Below are 17988 nucleotides of genomic sequence, written 5' to 3' on the forward strand. Positions count from 1 at the left end.
GAAGTACATAACCTCAAAACACGTTGATGAGGTGGTCCGAGCTCCAAGTGAAATAGAAAAGCGAAACACTGCGCAGCATACTTACCTGGCGTAGGGGCTACCCTGATCAAGCAGGGGGTTCCCCCAGGGTGAGGCTCTTCCCTTGCACTTCGGTTGAGCTGACCTCTGCGATTACCCCAAATGTGGGTAACTCGGGCGCGTAATTTTTGGTAGTCGGGACTGCGTTCGCGCTGTCCCGGTGAAAAAATTTCAACTTAGTAGTTGTGAAGTAGTGTTAAGAATTATGTACAGTGAAGTGTAATTTTTTTTTTTTTTTTCATCTGTGTATGGTATGTAATGCATTCGTAGGTCTCAAGTTTACGGTGCCTTGGCGAACAACCCCACCGTCTTGAAAGTGCGGAAGGAAGGTACGTAATTGTGCATGGTAATAGTTGAAAAAAGAAAAAAAAAATTCCCATGAACGATACTTGTCCAATTCGATTTTTCAGATTTCCCCCTCCCCGCCTCACCCCCGGGCCCAGTGGTTTAACGGTAACCGGCCCAGTGTGTAAACACTGGGCACAACAAAAAATTGTTTAAAGACTCATCAAATGTTCCCCTCCACGGAAATCTTTAGTAAAAGGCGAAAGATTTATGCGTTTGAAGGGAAACCAGAGCACGGTTGAAACTTTGAAAATCCGGACTATATAGGAAAAATGTGCGGACCACCACTAATGGTGAAAATAGCGTACGGTCGTGCAGCCTGAAGCCGCGAATCGTCCGAAAATCGCCTCGTGGGACACGGCACTCGATATTTCGTGAAACCCTAGGTATGTTGCTAATGGAAAAAAGTTCCCCTCTCGACTGTGCCGTGGTGCCCGCCTTTTTGCCGAGGCGGACGCGACGACCCGAGTGCCGCCACGCGGCAAACGGTGTAACCAAGTGCCGCCACGCGGCAAACGGGGTAACCAAATGCACGCGGCGGTCGACCGTCGCCGTGGGTACAGAAACAAAGGAAACGAGGTGCGAGTAGAAACGGGCAGTTGTAGGAAGAAATTGTATTTGCATTGTTGGTGTGTACTGTCATGTAGTGTGATGAACTGGCACGGGAGTGTTATGTCTGGGGAAAGAGCTGTTTCGGAGGTAGAAGTACATAACCTCAAAACACGTTGATGAGGTGGTCCGAGCTCCAAGTGAAATAGAAAAGCGAAACACTGCGCAGCATACTTACCTGGCGTAGGGGCTACCCTGATCAAGCAGGGGGTTCCCCCAGGGTGAGGCTCTTCCCTTGCACTTCGGTTGAGCTGACCTCTGCGATTACCCCAAATGTGGGTAACTCGGGCGCGTAATTTTTGGTAGTCGGGACTGCGTTCGCGCTGTCCCGGTGAAAAAATTTCAACTTAGTAGTTGTGAAGTAGTGTTAAGAATTATGTACAGTGAAGTGTAATTTTTTTTTTTTTTTTCATCTGTGTATGGTATGTAATGCATTCGTAGGTCTCAAGTTTACGGTGCCTTGGCGAACAACCCCACCGTCTTGAAAGTGCGGAAGGAAGGTACGTAATTGTGCATGGTAATAGTTGAAAAAAGAAAAAAAAAATTCCCATGAACGATACTTGTCCAATTCGATTTTTCAGATTTCCCCCTCCCCGCCTCACCCCCGGGCCCAGTGGTTTAACGGTAACCGGCCCAGTGTGTAAACACTGGGCACAACAAAAAATTGTTTAAAGACTCATCAAATGTTCCCCTCCACGGAAATCTTTAGTAAAAGGCGAAAGATTTATGCGTTTGAAGGGAAACCAGAGCACGGTTGAAACTTTGAAAATCCGGACTATATAGGAAAAATGTGCGGACCACCACTAATGGTGAAAATAGCGTACGGTCGTGCAGCCTGAAGCCGCGAATCGTCCGAAAATCGCCTCGTGGGACACGGCACTCGATATTTCGTGAAACCCTAGGTATGTTGCTAATGGAAAAAAGTTCCCCTCTCGACTGTGCCGTGGTGCCCGCCTTTTTGCCGAGGCGGACGCGACGACCCGAGTGCCGCCACGCGGCAAACGGTGTAACCAAGTGCCGCCACGCGGCAAACGGGGTAACCAAATGCACGCGGCGGTCGACCGTCGCCGTGGGTACAGAAACAAAGGAAACGAGGTGCGAGTAGAAACGGGCAGTTGTAGGAAGAAATTGTATTTGCATTGTTGGTGTGTACTGTCATGTAGTGTGATGAACTGGCACGGGAGTGTTATGTCTGGGGAAAGAGCTGTTTCGGAGGTAGAAGTACATAACCTCAAAACACGTTGATGAGGTGGTCCGAGCTCCAAGTGAAATAGAAAAGCGAAACACTGCGCAGCATACTTACCTGGCGTAGGGGCTACCCTGATCAAGCAGGGGGTTCCCCCAGGGTGAGGCTCTTCCCTTGCACTTCGGTTGAGCTGACCTCTGCGATTACCCCAAATGTGGGTAACTCGGGCGCGTAATTTTTGGTAGTCGGGACTGCGTTCGCGCTGTCCCGGTGAAAAAATTTCAACTTAGTAGTTGTGAAGTAGTGTTAAGAATTATGTACAGTGAAGTGTAATTTTTTTTTTTTTTTTCATCTGTGTATGGTATGTAATGCATTCGTAGGTCTCAAGTTTACGGTGCCTTGGCGAACAACCCCACCGTCTTGAAAGTGCGGAAGGAAGGTACGTAATTGTGCATGGTAATAGTTGAAAAAAGAAAAAAAAAATTCCCATGAACGATACTTGTCCAATTCGATTTTTCAGATTTCCCCCTCCCCGCCTCACCCCCGGGCCCAGTGGTTTAACGGTAACCGGCCCAGTGTGTAAACACTGGGCACAACAAAAAATTGTTTAAAGACTCATCAAATGTTCCCCTCCACGGAAATCTTTAGTAAAAGGCGAAAGATTTATGCGTTTGAAGGGAAACCAGAGCACGGTTGAAACTTTGAAAATCCGGACTATATAGGAAAAATGTGCGGACCACCACTAATGGTGAAAATAGCGTACGGTCGTGCAGCCTGAAGCCGCGAATCGTCCGAAAATCGCCTCGTGGGACACGGCACTCGATATTTCGTGAAACCCTAGGTATGTTGCTAATGGAAAAAAGTTCCCCTCTCGACTGTGCCGTGGTGCCCGCCTTTTTGCCGAGGCGGACGCGACGACCCGAGTGCCGCCACGCGGCAAACGGTGTAACCAAGTGCCGCCACGCGGCAAACGGGGTAACCAAATGCACGCGGCGGTCGACCGTCGCCGTGGGTACAGAAACAAAGGAAACGAGGTGCGAGTAGAAACGGGCAGTTGTAGGAAGAAATTGTATTTGCATTGTTGGTGTGTACTGTCATGTAGTGTGATGAACTGGCACGGGAGTGTTATGTCTGGGGAAAGAGCTGTTTCGGAGGTAGAAGTACATAACCTCAAAACACGTTGATGAGGTGGTCCGAGCTCCAAGTGAAATAGAAAAGCGAAACACTGCGCAGCATACTTACCTGGCGTAGGGGCTACCCTGATCAAGCAGGGGGTTCCCCCAGGGTGAGGCTCTTCCCTTGCACTTCGGTTGAGCTGACCTCTGCGATTACCCCAAATGTGGGTAACTCGGGCGCGTAATTTTTGGTAGTCGGGACTGCGTTCGCGCTGTCCCGGTGAAAAAATTTCAACTTAGTAGTTGTGAAGTAGTGTTAAGAATTATGTACAGTGAAGTGTAATTTTTTTTTTTTTTTTCATCTGTGTATGGTATGTAATGCATTCGTAGGTCTCAAGTTTACGGTGCCTTGGCGAACAACCCCACCGTCTTGAAAGTGCGGAAGGAAGGTACGTAATTGTGCATGGTAATAGTTGAAAAAAGAAAAAAAAAATTCCCATGAACGATACTTGTCCAATTCGATTTTTCAGATTTCCCCCTCCCCGCCTCACCCCCGGGCCCAGTGGTTTAACGGTAACCGGCCCAGTGTGTAAACACTGGGCACAACAAAAAATTGTTTAAAGACTCATCAAATGTTCCCCTCCACGGAAATCTTTAGTAAAAGGCGAAAGATTTATGCGTTTGAAGGGAAACCAGAGCACGGTTGAAACTTTGAAAATCCGGACTATATAGGAAAAATGTGCGGACCACCACTAATGGTGAAAATAGCGTACGGTCGTGCAGCCTGAAGCCGCGAATCGTCCGAAAATCGCCTCGTGGGACACGGCACTCGATATTTCGTGAAACCCTAGGTATGTTGCTAATGGAAAAAAGTTCCCCTCTCGACTGTGCCGTGGTGCCCGCCTTTTTGCCGAGGCGGACGCGACGACCCGAGTGCCGCCACGCGGCAAACGGTGTAACCAAGTGCCGCCACGCGGCAAACGGGGTAACCAAATGCACGCGGCGGTCGACCGTCGCCGTGGGTACAGAAACAAAGGAAACGAGGTGCGAGTAGAAACGGGCAGTTGTAGGAAGAAATTGTATTTGCATTGTTGGTGTGTACTGTCATGTAGTGTGATGAACTGGCACGGGAGTGTTATGTCTGGGGAAAGAGCTGTTTCGGAGGTAGAAGTACATAACCTCAAAACACGTTGATGAGGTGGTCCGAGCTCCAAGTGAAATAGAAAAGCGAAACACTGCGCAGCATACTTACCTGGCGTAGGGGCTACCCTGATCAAGCAGGGGGTTCCCCCAGGGTGAGGCTCTTCCCTTGCACTTCGGTTGAGCTGACCTCTGCGATTACCCCAAATGTGGGTAACTCGGGCGCGTAATTTTTGGTAGTCGGGACTGCGTTCGCGCTGTCCCGGTGAAAAAATTTCAACTTAGTAGTTGTGAAGTAGTGTTAAGAATTATGTACAGTGAAGTGTAATTTTTTTTTTTTTTTTCATCTGTGTATGGTATGTAATGCATTCGTAGGTCTCAAGTTTACGGTGCCTTGGCGAACAACCCCACCGTCTTGAAAGTGCGGAAGGAAGGTACGTAATTGTGCATGGTAATAGTTGAAAAAAGAAAAAAAAAATTCCCATGAACGATACTTGTCCAATTCGATTTTTCAGATTTCCCCCTCCCCGCCTCACCCCCGGGCCCAGTGGTTTAACGGTAACCGGCCCAGTGTGTAAACACTGGGCACAACAAAAAATTGTTTAAAGACTCATCAAATGTTCCCCTCCACGGAAATCTTTAGTTTTTTTTTTTTTTTTTTTTTTTTTTTTTTTTTTTTTTTTTTTTTTTTAACAAAGGGAACTCCCACTGAAGGGAGTTACCCACCAAAAAATTCATCTTTAATATAAAAAGCGGATACAGGTGAACACAAATAAAACACAACATAGAACACGAATACATGGCCACAAGGGCGAATGGTGACAATCTTTATTCAACACTGACGAAACGGGGCCCCTCCGACGATACCGTCCTAGAGGTCCAGCTGCTTGTTGGGCGGCGAATCTTCTGTGGGCTGCCGGGGGCGACTCGGGGCGCAGAAGGTGCCGGGCCGCAGATGAAGACGGTCCGGAGCAGTGGCGATGGTAGGCAGTAGTTCACTGAGAGCAGAGATCGTGATGGGATGATGCCTGGTAACATTCCTCAGAGCCAACCGTGGACGTGGTGATCACCGTCGTCAGCTGCCGGGCCCACCAGCCGCGACTGCACCAGCGTCAACGTCATCGGGGTCAGGGCGTCTCAAATGATCGTAGGTAAAGAGCGGTCGGCGGGGGTGAGGGGCGTCAGGCAGGGGCTCTGCAAGGAGTCGGATCAGGGGGTTGTCAGAACGCCGGCAGTGGCGGAGGAACTTCTTAGTCACCTTGCAGAGCAGCTCGTGTAAGTGCGGGAGCCCAGTCTGGTCCAGGAGGGTCTGCCGTAAGGTGGCGCGAGGGAGACCGAGCAGGAGGCGGGCACCGAGAAAGTAGGACCGGGCGATCGGACGGAGGTTGTACAGAGAGGAGTGGACCCAAGCCGGGCACGCGTAGAGGAAGTGGGGAAGAACGAAGGAACGGTAGGCAGTCACACGAACGTCGAGAGGGGTGCCGGATGTCGGTCTGAGTACGGTGGCCAGCTGAGCCATGACGGCACGGGACTTGGTGCGGATGGAGTCGAGGTGCGGCAGAAAAGTAAAGGTATTGTCTAGGGTGACCCCCAGATAACGGATGCGAGGCGACCAGGGGATGGCTACGGCGGAGATGACTGGCGGGTGGTCGTGGTGTGGATGAAGTCGGGAGAAGAGGATGGATCGTGATTTAGAGTGATTGAGCCCGATGCCATGCGCGAGGAACTGATTGTTGAGGGAAGTGAGGCCGCGGCCGAGACGGTCGCAGAGCAGCCGCTCGGAAACTGAAGAGGCCAGGAGACAGGTATCATCGGCGTACTGGACAAGATAGGTGCCGGGAGGGGGCTTGAGATCAGAGATGTGGAGGGTAAAAAGTAGCGGTGAGAGAATGGCGCCCTGGGGGACGCCGGCGGAGATGGGGCGGGGGCCGGAGAGGACCCCCTCCACCCGAACCCGGAAGGTGCGACCCTCCAGGAAGGAGCAGAGGAGGCGGACGAGATGAGATGAGAGGTCGGTGGCAGAGAGGCGCTGGAGGAGCTGGGCATGCGGAACGGAATCGAAAGCACGGGCGAGGTCAAGAAGCACCATGCCCGTGTGTTGCCGCCTGGCGAATCCCTGGACCACCAGGTGCTCCACACGGGCAATGGCGTGGGTCGTCGAGTGGCGGGGGCGGAAACCGAACTGGTGGCGGGGTAGAAGGTCCAGGGTGGTGACTTGAAAGAGGAGACGGCGGTGGATCGCCCGTTCCGCGACCTTGGACAGAATAGGAAGAAGCGAGATGGGCCGAAAAGATGAAGGGAGAGACGGGGGCTTGCCAGGTTTGGGGATGGGTGAGACGATGGCGGTTTTCCAGGGGGTGGGGAAGTGGCAGAGGAGGAACATTGCGTTGAAAAGACGGGTCAGAAACACAAGGGCCTTGCGAGGTAGGGCACGGAGCACGGGGGAGGGCAGAGAGTCGTGGCCAGGAGCAGAACGGGGCCGAAGGCGGGCGAGCAGGGTGCGGACCTCGGAAGGCGTGACGAGCGGCAGGGGGAAGGTGGCCGGAAGGGGGGGCAAAGTGACGTGGCGAGACAGGAGGCGGGCCCCGTCCTCGTCGTCCGAAGACTCGGAGGACAGGGAAGGGCCGGGTGCGGATGCGAAGGTGGTCGCCAGGTAGGCGGCCACCGCCTCGGATCGCTCCGAGGCCGTTTCCGCCACACCCGTGGGGGTGGTCAGCGGGGGGATGGTGGTAGGAACCGAGCGGAGACGACGGACGTGAGACCAGAGGGAGCCGGAGCAAGCAGAGAGGGATTGGAGACGCCGAGTCTCCAGACGGGCCCTCCACTCCGCGACCAATCGCCGGCAGCGCCCCCGCAGCACCAGGTACACCCGCCGGTGCAGCAGGGAACGACTAGCCTGCCAGAGGACGCGGAAGCGGTTGCGCAAGGACAAGGCGTCCCGGAGGTAAGGCGGAAATGGGTCGACAAGGGGACGGGGGGGAACCAGAGGTATGTTGGCAGAGGCGGCCGCGGAAATGGCGTCGGTCAGCGAGAGAACGTTGGCGTCAAGGCGGGCAGGGGTATCGAACGGAACAGACAGGTCAATGGCAGCGGAGAGGGAACGCTGAAAACCGCCCCAGTCGGCCTTGGGAAAATCGAAGCGGGGGAGGTGGGGGTTAGAATGGGGGTGAAAGTGAAGTGTGGCAAGAACAGGCAAGTGGTCGGAGGTGCCGGAGGCGATGGTGGTGAGATCCGAGAGAATGGGGAGGGGCGTGGACAGTGCAAAGTCGATGATGCTGGGTTGCCGGTTGAGCTGGGCCGGAAAAAATGTCGGGGTCGGAGGGGCATAAAGAGAGAGAGGAGTACGCCGAAGGAGTTGCCGGAGGGAGCTGCCCCGCCGGTTTGCGGCGGCACAGCCCCAGAAGGGATGGGTGGCGTTGAAGTCCCCGGCCAGCACGACGTGGGCGTCGAGCCGACCGAGGGCGACAACGTCGGCCGTGGGAAAGGCGAACTGAGGGGGGAGGTACAAGGATACCAAGGTCAGGGAGTACGGGAGGCCGTGCAAGCGCACAGCAACCGCCTCGGCCGCGGGGGAAGAAGGGATGCGACGGCGATGATGTGAAATGGTGTTGCGGACGAGTAACGCCACCCCCCCGCCCCGACCAACGCGATCGGCACGGTGGACCGCATACCCGGGGACCAGGACGGGGGCAGAGGGGGAGAGCCAGGTCTCAGAAAGGAACACGACGTCGGGCGATCGCTCGTGGAGCAGGTGCAAAAGGTCGTGGAGCTTAGGGAGGAGGGAAAAGACGTTCCAGATGAGGACACTAAGGGGAGGGGCGGGATCCATCGAAGAAATTCAGAAGGGCCTGGAGGAGCACTTCGAACTTCTCGGTGGAGGTGCGGGCTCGGGAGAGTGCCGTCAGGACAGTCCGGATGAGCGGGAGGTACTGTCGGATGAATGAAATGAAGTCGTGAATGAGGGATGAAAGCGACGAGCAGTCTGAGTCGGAGGCAAGCGGTCGAGAGTCAGAAGAAGGAGCGGAAGGAGGAGGGTGCGAGGTGGCAGAGGGGGGAACAACCGGTACAACGGGGGGAGGGCGTGCCCAAGCATTGGTGGAGAGAGCAGGAAACGTCTTGGGATCGGACAGGGACGGGACAGAGGGCCCGGTCCCCACGGCAGTCGTCGTGGCGTCAGTGAGTCGTTGAGGGTGTCGGCGCAGGTAAGCCTGAATCACGCGACAGTCAGTGGAAGTAGCGAAGTGGGCCCCGTCACAGAGCGTGCAGCGTCGGGTAGTCGAGGTGCAGTCCCGAGACCAGTGGGGCCCAGCGCACTTGAAACAGGCGAGGTCCCGGTGGCATCGGGAGGACGGGTGTCCAGGCCGCTGGCAGCGGTAGCACTGAGGTACGCGCCCCGAGCCGCGGTATTTCTCAACTGCCACCACCCAGCAGCCCAATGTCTTCAACTTCAGGAAGGGGGCTGCCTCACCCAGACCGGATGTAGTGACCAGGAAAGGCCGGGTCGTTGAAGTAGGAGAGGTGCGCATGGCCACCACAGATGCCACAGGTAGGTGCAGGTCGAGCAGGGACTGGGTGACCTCGTCAGCCGTCGTGGAGAGAGGGAGTTTCTTGATCACAACTCGATCGGCACGCTCGTCGGGGCGGAGATGGGTGTAGGGTTTATATCCGAGGCGTTGGAGTTCGTCAAATAGGAGCTGGTGGTCCTGAGGGTTGCTGGTATAAAAGGAGGTGCGGTCATTGACGGAGGTGACAGAGAGAGGACCGGAGAGGAGAGACTGAAAACGTTGTGCAGTGGCGAAGGGGCCGGCTGTGGGCGTGAGAAGGCAGGCGATCGGAGGCATGCGAGGCGTGCGAGGAGTGGAGGTAGGCGGGCGAGGCGCCGCCGAGGAGGAGGCACGAGGCTGCGAGGCTGGAGGGCGGGGTGGAGCACGAGATGAGCTGGGACTCGTCGAAGAGGGGCCCGGGAGAGTGGTGAAGGGCACAGGAGGAGGTTGCGTGTCGGGCCGGTGCCGTTTAGCATGCTGCTTGCGGCGGGGCTTGGCAGTCAAGGGTCGGTCCGAGGAGGCAGCCCCAGCGCCGTCGTCGGTGTCGGTATCCGGTAGACTGAGGAGACTGTCGTAGCGGTTGCTGGTAGGGACGGCATCGTCGGAGGAGTGCTGGTCGGGGTGGGCGCGCTTGACGGTCTTCGTGGGAACGATGAAGCCGGTGTCCATGGGAGTAGCAGTCGCAGCAGGAGGAACGGCGGCAGGCGGTGAGTCGGTCGGCAACAGCGGAAGAGAAGGCGCAGGAGACATGATCGGTGAAGTGATGCAGGCCGTGGTGGTAGTAGTAGTCACAGTTGGTGGTGTTGGAGCAGAGGTAGTCGTAGGCAGAGCGAGGATGGTGGAGACGTCCAGGCCGTGAAGATGTTTCGTCTCGCTGACCTTAATGCAAACAGTCTGGGTGCGCAGCCCGGCCGGCGCGGGGGAGGGAGGCGGAGCCACCCCCCCGACCCCAGCAGCGCCCGCCTCCCCAGACCCGACTTGCATGGTCTCCAAGCGCTGGCGATGCGGTCCACAGTATTGTCGTGGCTGGGGTGGCCGATTGTCAGTAGTCATCACATCGCCAGAACCGGCCTCGGCCGAGGGCCTCGGACCAAAGTCGTCCCCGCCCTGGTTCGGCGTCATCGGGAGAGAGTCCATTCCAAACTCTCCCCTCGGCCTCCCCAATAGGCTACAACTTGGTTGCCGGGAGTCACAAGAAGTGGCCTCGGCCGATGGCCTCTGACCGAGGTCGCCCCCGCCCTGGTTTGGCTTCATCGGGAGGGAGTCCATTCCAAACTCCCCCCTCAGCCGCCCCAATAGGCCGCGACTCGGTGGCGCACAGCACTCACAAGAAGAAGATCTAGGATCTAAGAACTAGATCTACACAAGAGCACTCCTGGTGGTCGACTCAGGAACTAGCAGCAGCAGGTCTCGGCGGCTCGCTGAAATTGCTGAAAGGAAACCAGTTAGTTAATGGCCAAAAGTGCTCAGATTTGCTTCAAAAAGCTTTTAAAAAATTCCCCTGAACAGTTTGATGCCTTTGAAGGGAAACCAGAGCACGGTTGAAACTTTGAAAATCCGGACTATATAGGAAAAATGTGCGGACCACCACTAATGGTGAAAATAGCGTACGGTCGTGCAGCCTGAAGCCGCGAATCGTCCGAAAATCGCCTCGTGGGACACGGCACTCGATATTTCGTGAAACCCTAGGTATGTTGCTAATGGAAAAAAGTTCCCCTCTCGACTGTGCCGTGGTGCCCGCCTTTTTGCCGAGGCGGACGCGACGACCCGAGTGCCGCCACGCGGCAAACGGTGTAACCAAGTGCCGCCACGCGGCAAACGGGGTAACCAAATGCACGCGGCGGTCGACCGTCGCCGTGGGTACAGAAACAAAGGAAACGAGGTGCGAGTAGAAACGGGCAGTTGTAGGAAGAAATTGTATTTGCATTGTTGGTGTGTACTGTCATGTAGTGTGATGAACTGGCACGGGAGTGTTATGTCTGGGGAAAGAGCTGTTTCGGAGGTAGAAGTACATAACCTCAAAACACGTTGATGAGGTGGTCCGAGCTCCAAGTGAAATAGAAAAGCGAAACACTGCGCAGCATACTTACCTGGCGTAGGGGCTACCCTGATCAAGCAGGGGGTTCCCCCAGGGTGAGGCTCTTCCCTTGCACTTCGGTTGAGCTGACCTCTGCGATTACCCCAAATGTGGGTAACTCGGGCGCGTAATTTTTGGTAGTCGGGACTGCGTTCGCGCTGTCCCGGTGAAAAAATTTCAACTTAGTAGTTGTGAAGTAGTGTTAAGAATTATGTACAGTGAAGTGTAATTTTTTTTTTTTTTTTCATCTGTGTATGGTATGTAATGCATTCGTAGGTCTCAAGTTTACGGTGCCTTGGCGAACAACCCCACCGTCTTGAAAGTGCGGAAGGAAGGTACGTAATTGTGCATGGTAATAGTTGAAAAAAGAAAAAAAAAATTCCCATGAACGATACTTGTCCAATTCGATTTTTCAGATTTCCCCCTCCCCGCCTCACCCCCGGGCCCAGTGGTTTAACGGTAACCGGCCCAGTGTGTAAACACTGGGCACAACAAAAAATTGTTTAAAGACTCATCAAATGTTCCCCTCCACGGAAATCTTTAGTAAAAGGCGAAAGATTTATGCGTTTGAAGGGAAACCAGAGCACGGTTGAAACTTTGAAAATCCGGACTATATAGGAAAAATGTGCGGACCACCACTAATGGTGAAAATAGCGTACGGTCGTGCAGCCTGAAGCCGCGAATCGTCCGAAAATCGCCTCGTGGGACACGGCACTCGATATTTCGTGAAACCCTAGGTATGTTGCTAATGGAAAAAAGTTCCCCTCTCGACTGTGCCGTGGTGCCCGCCTTTTTGCCGAGGCGGACGCGACGACCCGAGTGCCGCCACGCGGCAAACGGTGTAACCAAGTGCCGCCACGCGGCAAACGGGGTAACCAAATGCACGCGGCGGTCGACCGTCGCCGTGGGTACAGAAACAAAGGAAACGAGGTGCGAGTAGAAACGGGCAGTTGTAGGAAGAAATTGTATTTGCATTGTTGGTGTGTACTGTCATGTAGTGTGATGAACTGGCACGGGAGTGTTATGTCTGGGGAAAGAGCTGTTTCGGAGGTAGAAGTACATAACCTCAAAACACGTTGATGAGGTGGTCCGAGCTCCAAGTGAAATAGAAAAGCGAAACACTGCGCAGCATACTTACCTGGCGTAGGGGCTACCCTGATCAAGCAGGGGGTTCCCCCAGGGTGAGGCTCTTCCCTTGCACTTCGGTTGAGCTGACCTCTGCGATTACCCCAAATGTGGGTAACTCGGGCGCGTAATTTTTGGTAGTCGGGACTGCGTTCGCGCTGTCCCGGTGAAAAAATTTCAACTTAGTAGTTGTGAAGTAGTGTTAAGAATTATGTACAGTGAAGTGTAATTTTTTTTTTTTTTTTCATCTGTGTATGGTATGTAATGCATTCGTAGGTCTCAAGTTTACGGTGCCTTGGCGAACAACCCCACCGTCTTGAAAGTGCGGAAGGAAGGTACGTAATTGTGCATGGTAATAGTTGAAAAAAGAAAAAAAAAATTCCCATGAACGATACTTGTCCAATTCGATTTTTCAGATTTCCCCCTCCCCGCCTCACCCCCGGGCCCAGTGGTTTAACGGTAACCGGCCCAGTGTGTAAACACTGGGCACAACAAAAAATTGTTTAAAGACTCATCAAATGTTCCCCTCCACGGAAATCTTTAGTAAAAGGCGAAAGATTTATGCGTTTGAAGGGAAACCAGAGCACGGTTGAAACTTTGAAAATCCGGACTATATAGGAAAAATGTGCGGACCACCACTAATGGTGAAAATAGCGTACGGTCGTGCAGCCTGAAGCCGCGAATCGTCCGAAAATCGCCTCGTGGGACACGGCACTCGATATTTCGTGAAACCCTAGGTATGTTGCTAATGGAAAAAAGTTCCCCTCTCGACTGTGCCGTGGTGCCCGCCTTTTTGCCGAGGCGGACGCGACGACCCGAGTGCCGCCACGCGGCAAACGGTGTAACCAAGTGCCGCCACGCGGCAAACGGGGTAACCAAATGCACGCGGCGGTCGACCGTCGCCGTGGGTACAGAAACAAAGGAAACGAGGTGCGAGTAGAAACGGGCAGTTGTAGGAAGAAATTGTATTTGCATTGTTGGTGTGTACTGTCATGTAGTGTGATGAACTGGCACGGGAGTGTTATGTCTGGGGAAAGAGCTGTTTCGGAGGTAGAAGTACATAACCTCAAAACACGTTGATGAGGTGGTCCGAGCTCCAAGTGAAATAGAAAAGCGAAACACTGCGCAGCATACTTACCTGGCTCGTGGCTACAATTGCGGACAAAGGGCTTGAAGTAAGCGGTTGAGCATGATATTCAAAGAGAATAGTTAGGGACAACAGTAAGTACAGATTATACCAGGGGATCGAATAGGATCCAAACTTCCTCCCTTTTCAGTTTTCAGTTTTCATTTTACACACTCCGACGATTACCATTATTTCTCACTAAGTTCCGTTTCTCACCACCGCGCGGCAGCACCGTCTTCGCACTGTGCTGCCGCCTGGCGCCCATTCCGCGAACTCGCTCTGTTTCTTCTGCTGTTCGCGATGTGCCGAATTCGCCGCTCGCCTTTCTTCCTGCGCGCAGTTGTCTGATGATGCTGTGTCGCCTTTTGTTTTTCTGTTTCTTGTTGCTGCTCCATTATTCCGCCGTTTTTTCGCTTACTGTCTCTCCTGATGCTCAACTCGCTACTTCTTGCTGTCCGCAATGTCTGCTCGCGCGCTGCCTGTGCGCGCGCATTTCTTTTGCTGCTCCCTGCCATCTAGTGGCGGCTTTTGCAACTGCTTGTCTCGCCTCGCGCGGTCTTCTCGCTGATTTCGCTGCTTTTGTGCAACCATCGGTCTTTATGTTTTGTTTTCGTCCTTTGCATATCTTGATAGTATATTTAATCCAGTTTGCTGATTTATATTGTGTTTTCTGTCTCCATTATGGCAGATAAATTTCGCAAATCTGACCGACTTTCTGACCGCCCTCGCGACTCCACAGTTCGCAGGGCGAAAATCACCTATACCAAAGATGACCCCGGCCAAGGCCGCAGTTGGCGCCGAATGAAGCCGACCCCCCCAGCTCCTACAGGCTCCTCGCAGGCGAGTGCAACAAGCACTGATGATGTTGACTCTCAGTCTTCGCGAGTGAGCTCCGACCACGAAGAGGAACTTTTGGTTACCAAGCAGCCTGCCGCAGCTTGCTATGGCATGCGGCCTCCTGCTACTTCCTCCAGCTTGGTTTCTTTGACCACCACCACGATTACGACTACTGTTTGTTCCGCCCCGATTTCTGCCTCGGCCATGTCTGCTTCGAGCCTTTACTCGCAGCCTGGCCCCTATTATGCCTCCACTCTTGCCAGTGGGGTGCCTGCTGATTCTGACACCTGCTCATCTCTGCCACTCGGCCAGGCCTCTGTGTCTGCCGCTGTTCGCCCTGCTTCGCCCTCTGCTTCGCATGGTCTCCCTGGGCCCGATTTGACGCCTTTTTCGCAGCCTCGGTCAGCCGCGCCTGAGTCTGGCATGCTGCCGCCGCCGATTGTTCTGCCCTCTTCTGACCACTCTGCGCGGTTGCCTGCTGTTTCTTCTGCCGACATGTTCTCGTCGCCGCTGCAGGAAGCCTCCGTGTCTCGCGCTGGCCATGGTGCTGCCGTCCCTTGTTCTGCACCCAACTTGTCTACGCGGCCTGACGCCACGGCGCCATTACAGGACCTCCCTGCTTCCGCGCAGCCTGGTATTTTCGACCCCTCTCGTGCCCCCGACTTTCAGTTCGGCGGCGCTCTGAGCTTCTCGATGGGGCCACCTGCTCCTGACACTTCCTCTGGCCGTTTGGGGAAACGTCAGACTGACCTTTGGGCGGACGACGAGTATGACTGGTCTGCTGCTCCAACTGGTGACCGTCCTCCAGCCCCGTCTTCGCCCCTACACGGCCTGCAGCCGCCCATGCCTCAACGCGCCTACGCCAAGCGTGCCAAGCGTGCTGCTACTGTGGTCCACACTTCGCAGATTGCTGGTCCTTCTCATGTGGACGTGCCGTTGATCTTGCCTCCGGTGTCTGTGCACGGTGGTCCTGAGGGCCGCCCGACGACGACTCAGTTGCCCCCGCCTCCCGTGTCTCGGCCGCCGCCGCCGTCGCAGAAAATGCCGCCGGCGCGGCCCGGCACTGATCTTCGCCCTCCAGACTCTGGAGTGGCTCGTGGTGCTCGTGCCACCAAGAAACCGCCGTTGATTGTGCGCAGGGGCGGTTTGTCCCCGAACGCCATTAAGGAACTGGATGCGCTGCGCGCAAAGTTCTCTCAGCCCTTTGTTGCCACGCATTATGACTCCACCTCGACTTTCCAAATGGCAAATAAGGAGGACCATTTTGCCATGACCAACTTGCTGCGGTCCAAGGGCGAGAAGTTCCACACCTGGACGTGCGCTGAGGACAGGAATGCCAGGGTGGTCATCCGCAAGTTGCACATAGACACGCCGATTGAGCACATTTCGGGGGCCTTGATGGAGAACGGCATTCGTCACTCCAAAGTGACTCGTCTCGCCAGCCGCTCTGCCTTTCCTGAGCCGTACCCACTGTTCCTGGTGGTGTTGGAGGGCACCACTCAGGTGGCTGAGGCTATGAAGATTCGCCATCTCGGCGGTGTCGGCGTGACCATAGAGCCCTTCCGCGGTGGTGGTGGGACCGTCCAGTGTTTTCGGTGCCAACGTCTGGGACACTCGTCGCATACCTGTGATGAAGACCCGGTCTGTGTCCGGTGTGGCGCTGACCATCCCTCGGCTGCCTGCCCTGTCCCTAAGTCGGACCCGCCGAAATGCGTTTTCTGCGAGGGCCCACATCCTGCGAATTATTCGCGATGTCCTGAACGGCTCCGTCTCATCCAGGCCAGGGAGTCCAGACAACAACAGCGCCAGCCACCTGTTCCTGCCGCACAAGCTCCGCGGTTGATCCCCCCTGGCATGCAATCGCGTCGATCTGGAGGCCGCTCTTATGCCGATGCTACGTCGCGTCAGCCGTCACAGCAACCGCCGCCCGTCTCTGGCCCTGAAGATCCAAGTCACTCCGAGTCTCTTCGTGACCTCCTTGACTTTTTCAAGCGGCTGGACATCTGCACATGGTTCAAGCGAGTCATGGCTGCGATTCACCGCTTTCAGGCTGCCTGCTCCTGGACTGCCAAGTGTGACATCATACTTGGACTCCTGGATCAGGTTCAACGCGCTTTTTCGTCCAGTTCTGAGGCCTTACCACCTACACACTGACATGCAGTACACTGTTCTTACCTGGAACATGCGGTCGGTCTCCTCACGCTTACCTGACTTGCTGGTCCTTCTCCATCAGTTCCGGCCTGCCTTGGTGGGGCTGACCGAGACTTGGTTGACTGCGGCAGATGACTTCTCCTTACCTGGCTACCGCATCCACCGTGCTGATCGTTCCTCTGGTCCACGTGGCGGCGTTGCTCTCCTCGTGCGGCAGGACATCAAGCATCATCGCCGTTCTGTTCCTCATCTCTCGGTGGTGGAAGCTGCGGCCGTTCGGTGTTCCGGCGCGGGTGCGTCTTTCACCTTCATCGTGGTTTACATGCGGCCGAAGACTCCCTTTCCCGCTGCCGAGTTGACTGCGCTCTTTCAGATGGATGCCAACTGCCTGATGGCCGGCGATTACAACTGCCGTAGCACCTCGTGGGGCTGTAGGACGACCGACTACAGGGGACGGGGTCTTGGCCGTCTGGTGTCACACCTGGGCCTCCAGATTTTTGCGCCGTCGGAGCCCTCTTACCGGCCTGCTCGTCTGGATCATGCTCCTTCTGTCCTTGATTTCTTCATCGCGCCTCCTTCTATGAGTCTCATTGATACGGCTGCTGTGACGTTGTCCGACTCGGACCACTTGCCTGTCCGTACTCTTCTTGAGCTGGCTTCCTCTTTGGATTCTTTGCCGCTCCACTGGGATTTTCGCCGTGCTGACTGGCCTCGCTATCGCCGCCTCCTTGATGATGGTCTCGACCTCACGGCTGTTCCACGTGATGCGCAATCTTTCGACCAGGCAGTGGATTCTTTCACGCTCCTTCTCAAGTCGGCCGCGCAGCAGGCCATCCCTTTGCGACCGCCGCGGCACGTCGGTACCCCGTTCCCTCGGGAGTTGCGTGCGCTTGTCAGGACTCGTGACAGGGCGAGGGAGCGGTGGCAACGCTCGCATCAGGAGGCCGACTTGGAACAGTACAAGTGTTGGAGGAGGGCCGCCCGGCACGCCATTCACCGTTGGCAGGCTCAGGACCAACTTGAGAAGCTCCAGGCACTTTCTGTCACGTCGGGCTCGGTGTGGACCTACATCCGTCGGCTCAAGGCTACCTCCCGTACGATTCCGCCTCTTACTGTTGGCGTTCGTCAGGTTGACTCTCCTGCGGAGCAGGCGGAGGTCATCGCCGCTCATTTCGAAGGAACGTTCCAGGTGCCGCGTCCCGTTCTGGGCGCAGGCCCAGCTCACACGTTGCCGACCTCCTTTACTTGCGTGGCGCCCCCTCCTGTTGAGGGGTGGATGCTCACAACGCCCAAAGAGGTCGGGAAGATCTTGAAGACTGTGCGCCTCTCTGCGGCTCCTGGACACGACGGCATTCCTCCACGACTGGTTACTTCGTTGTCCAGGAAAGGAATCGTCTACCTGACCGTCCTCATTAATGCTATCTTCTTGCTGCTCCACTTTCCGACCTCCTGGAAGCACTCTGTTGTGGTCCCGGTGCTGAAGAAGGATCAACTGCGTCATTTTCCGGCTTCCTATCGCCCCATTTCGCTCTTGTCGATCCTGTCGAAGGTGGCGGAGCAAGTGTTGTTGTCCCGTCTTCGCGTGGCCGTCGACGTCCTGCAGTTGTTGCCTGACCATCAATTTGGTTTCCGGAAGCGGCACTCGGCCATGCACG

At 55.2% G+C, this 17988-nt stretch overlaps 13 non-coding genes across 13 annotated transcripts; 7 read left to right on the plus strand and 6 right to left on the minus strand.

Moving 5' to 3' along the window:
• The first annotated feature begins 77 nt into the window (after positions 1-77).
• On the plus strand, positions 78-240 carry LOC134546068 (U1 spliceosomal RNA). Its single transcript, XR_010079017.1, has one exon. It is a non-coding gene; the product is annotated as a U1 spliceosomal RNA (small nuclear RNA).
• Positions 241-539: 299 nt separating this feature from the next.
• LOC134546121 (U5 spliceosomal RNA) lies at positions 540-659 on the minus strand. Its single transcript, XR_010079070.1, has one exon. It is a non-coding gene; the product is annotated as a U5 spliceosomal RNA (small nuclear RNA).
• A 543-nt stretch (positions 660-1202) lies between these two features.
• LOC134546079 (U1 spliceosomal RNA) lies at positions 1203-1365 on the plus strand. Its single transcript, XR_010079028.1, has one exon. It is a non-coding gene; the product is annotated as a U1 spliceosomal RNA (small nuclear RNA).
• A 299-nt stretch (positions 1366-1664) lies between these two features.
• Positions 1665-1784, minus strand: LOC134546122 (U5 spliceosomal RNA). The gene has a single exon (XR_010079071.1). It is a non-coding gene; the product is annotated as a U5 spliceosomal RNA (small nuclear RNA).
• Positions 1785-2327: 543 nt separating this feature from the next.
• On the plus strand, positions 2328-2490 carry LOC134546083 (U1 spliceosomal RNA). The gene has a single exon (XR_010079032.1). It is a non-coding gene; the product is annotated as a U1 spliceosomal RNA (small nuclear RNA).
• A 299-nt stretch (positions 2491-2789) lies between these two features.
• LOC134546123 (U5 spliceosomal RNA) lies at positions 2790-2909 on the minus strand. The gene has a single exon (XR_010079072.1). It is a non-coding gene; the product is annotated as a U5 spliceosomal RNA (small nuclear RNA).
• A 543-nt stretch (positions 2910-3452) lies between these two features.
• On the plus strand, positions 3453-3615 carry LOC134546084 (U1 spliceosomal RNA). Its single transcript, XR_010079033.1, has one exon. It is a non-coding gene; the product is annotated as a U1 spliceosomal RNA (small nuclear RNA).
• Positions 3616-3914: 299 nt separating this feature from the next.
• Positions 3915-4034, minus strand: LOC134546125 (U5 spliceosomal RNA). Its single transcript, XR_010079074.1, has one exon. It is a non-coding gene; the product is annotated as a U5 spliceosomal RNA (small nuclear RNA).
• Positions 4035-4577: 543 nt separating this feature from the next.
• LOC134546085 (U1 spliceosomal RNA) lies at positions 4578-4740 on the plus strand. The gene has a single exon (XR_010079034.1). It is a non-coding gene; the product is annotated as a U1 spliceosomal RNA (small nuclear RNA).
• A 6359-nt stretch (positions 4741-11099) lies between these two features.
• Positions 11100-11262, plus strand: LOC134546086 (U1 spliceosomal RNA). Its single transcript, XR_010079035.1, has one exon. It is a non-coding gene; the product is annotated as a U1 spliceosomal RNA (small nuclear RNA).
• Positions 11263-11561: 299 nt separating this feature from the next.
• LOC134546126 (U5 spliceosomal RNA) lies at positions 11562-11681 on the minus strand. Its single transcript, XR_010079075.1, has one exon. It is a non-coding gene; the product is annotated as a U5 spliceosomal RNA (small nuclear RNA).
• A 543-nt stretch (positions 11682-12224) lies between these two features.
• On the plus strand, positions 12225-12387 carry LOC134546087 (U1 spliceosomal RNA). Its single transcript, XR_010079036.1, has one exon. It is a non-coding gene; the product is annotated as a U1 spliceosomal RNA (small nuclear RNA).
• A 299-nt stretch (positions 12388-12686) lies between these two features.
• Positions 12687-12806, minus strand: LOC134546127 (U5 spliceosomal RNA). Its single transcript, XR_010079076.1, has one exon. It is a non-coding gene; the product is annotated as a U5 spliceosomal RNA (small nuclear RNA).
• Positions 12807-17988: the final 5182 nt, after the last annotated feature.

The sequence above is a fragment of the Bacillus rossius genome, unplaced genomic scaffold, assembly GCF_032445375.1.
Source record: "Bacillus rossius redtenbacheri isolate Brsri unplaced genomic scaffold, Brsri_v3 Brsri_v3_scf97, whole genome shotgun sequence".
Classification (NCBI taxonomy): domain Eukaryota; kingdom Metazoa; phylum Arthropoda; class Insecta; order Phasmatodea; family Bacillidae; genus Bacillus; species Bacillus rossius.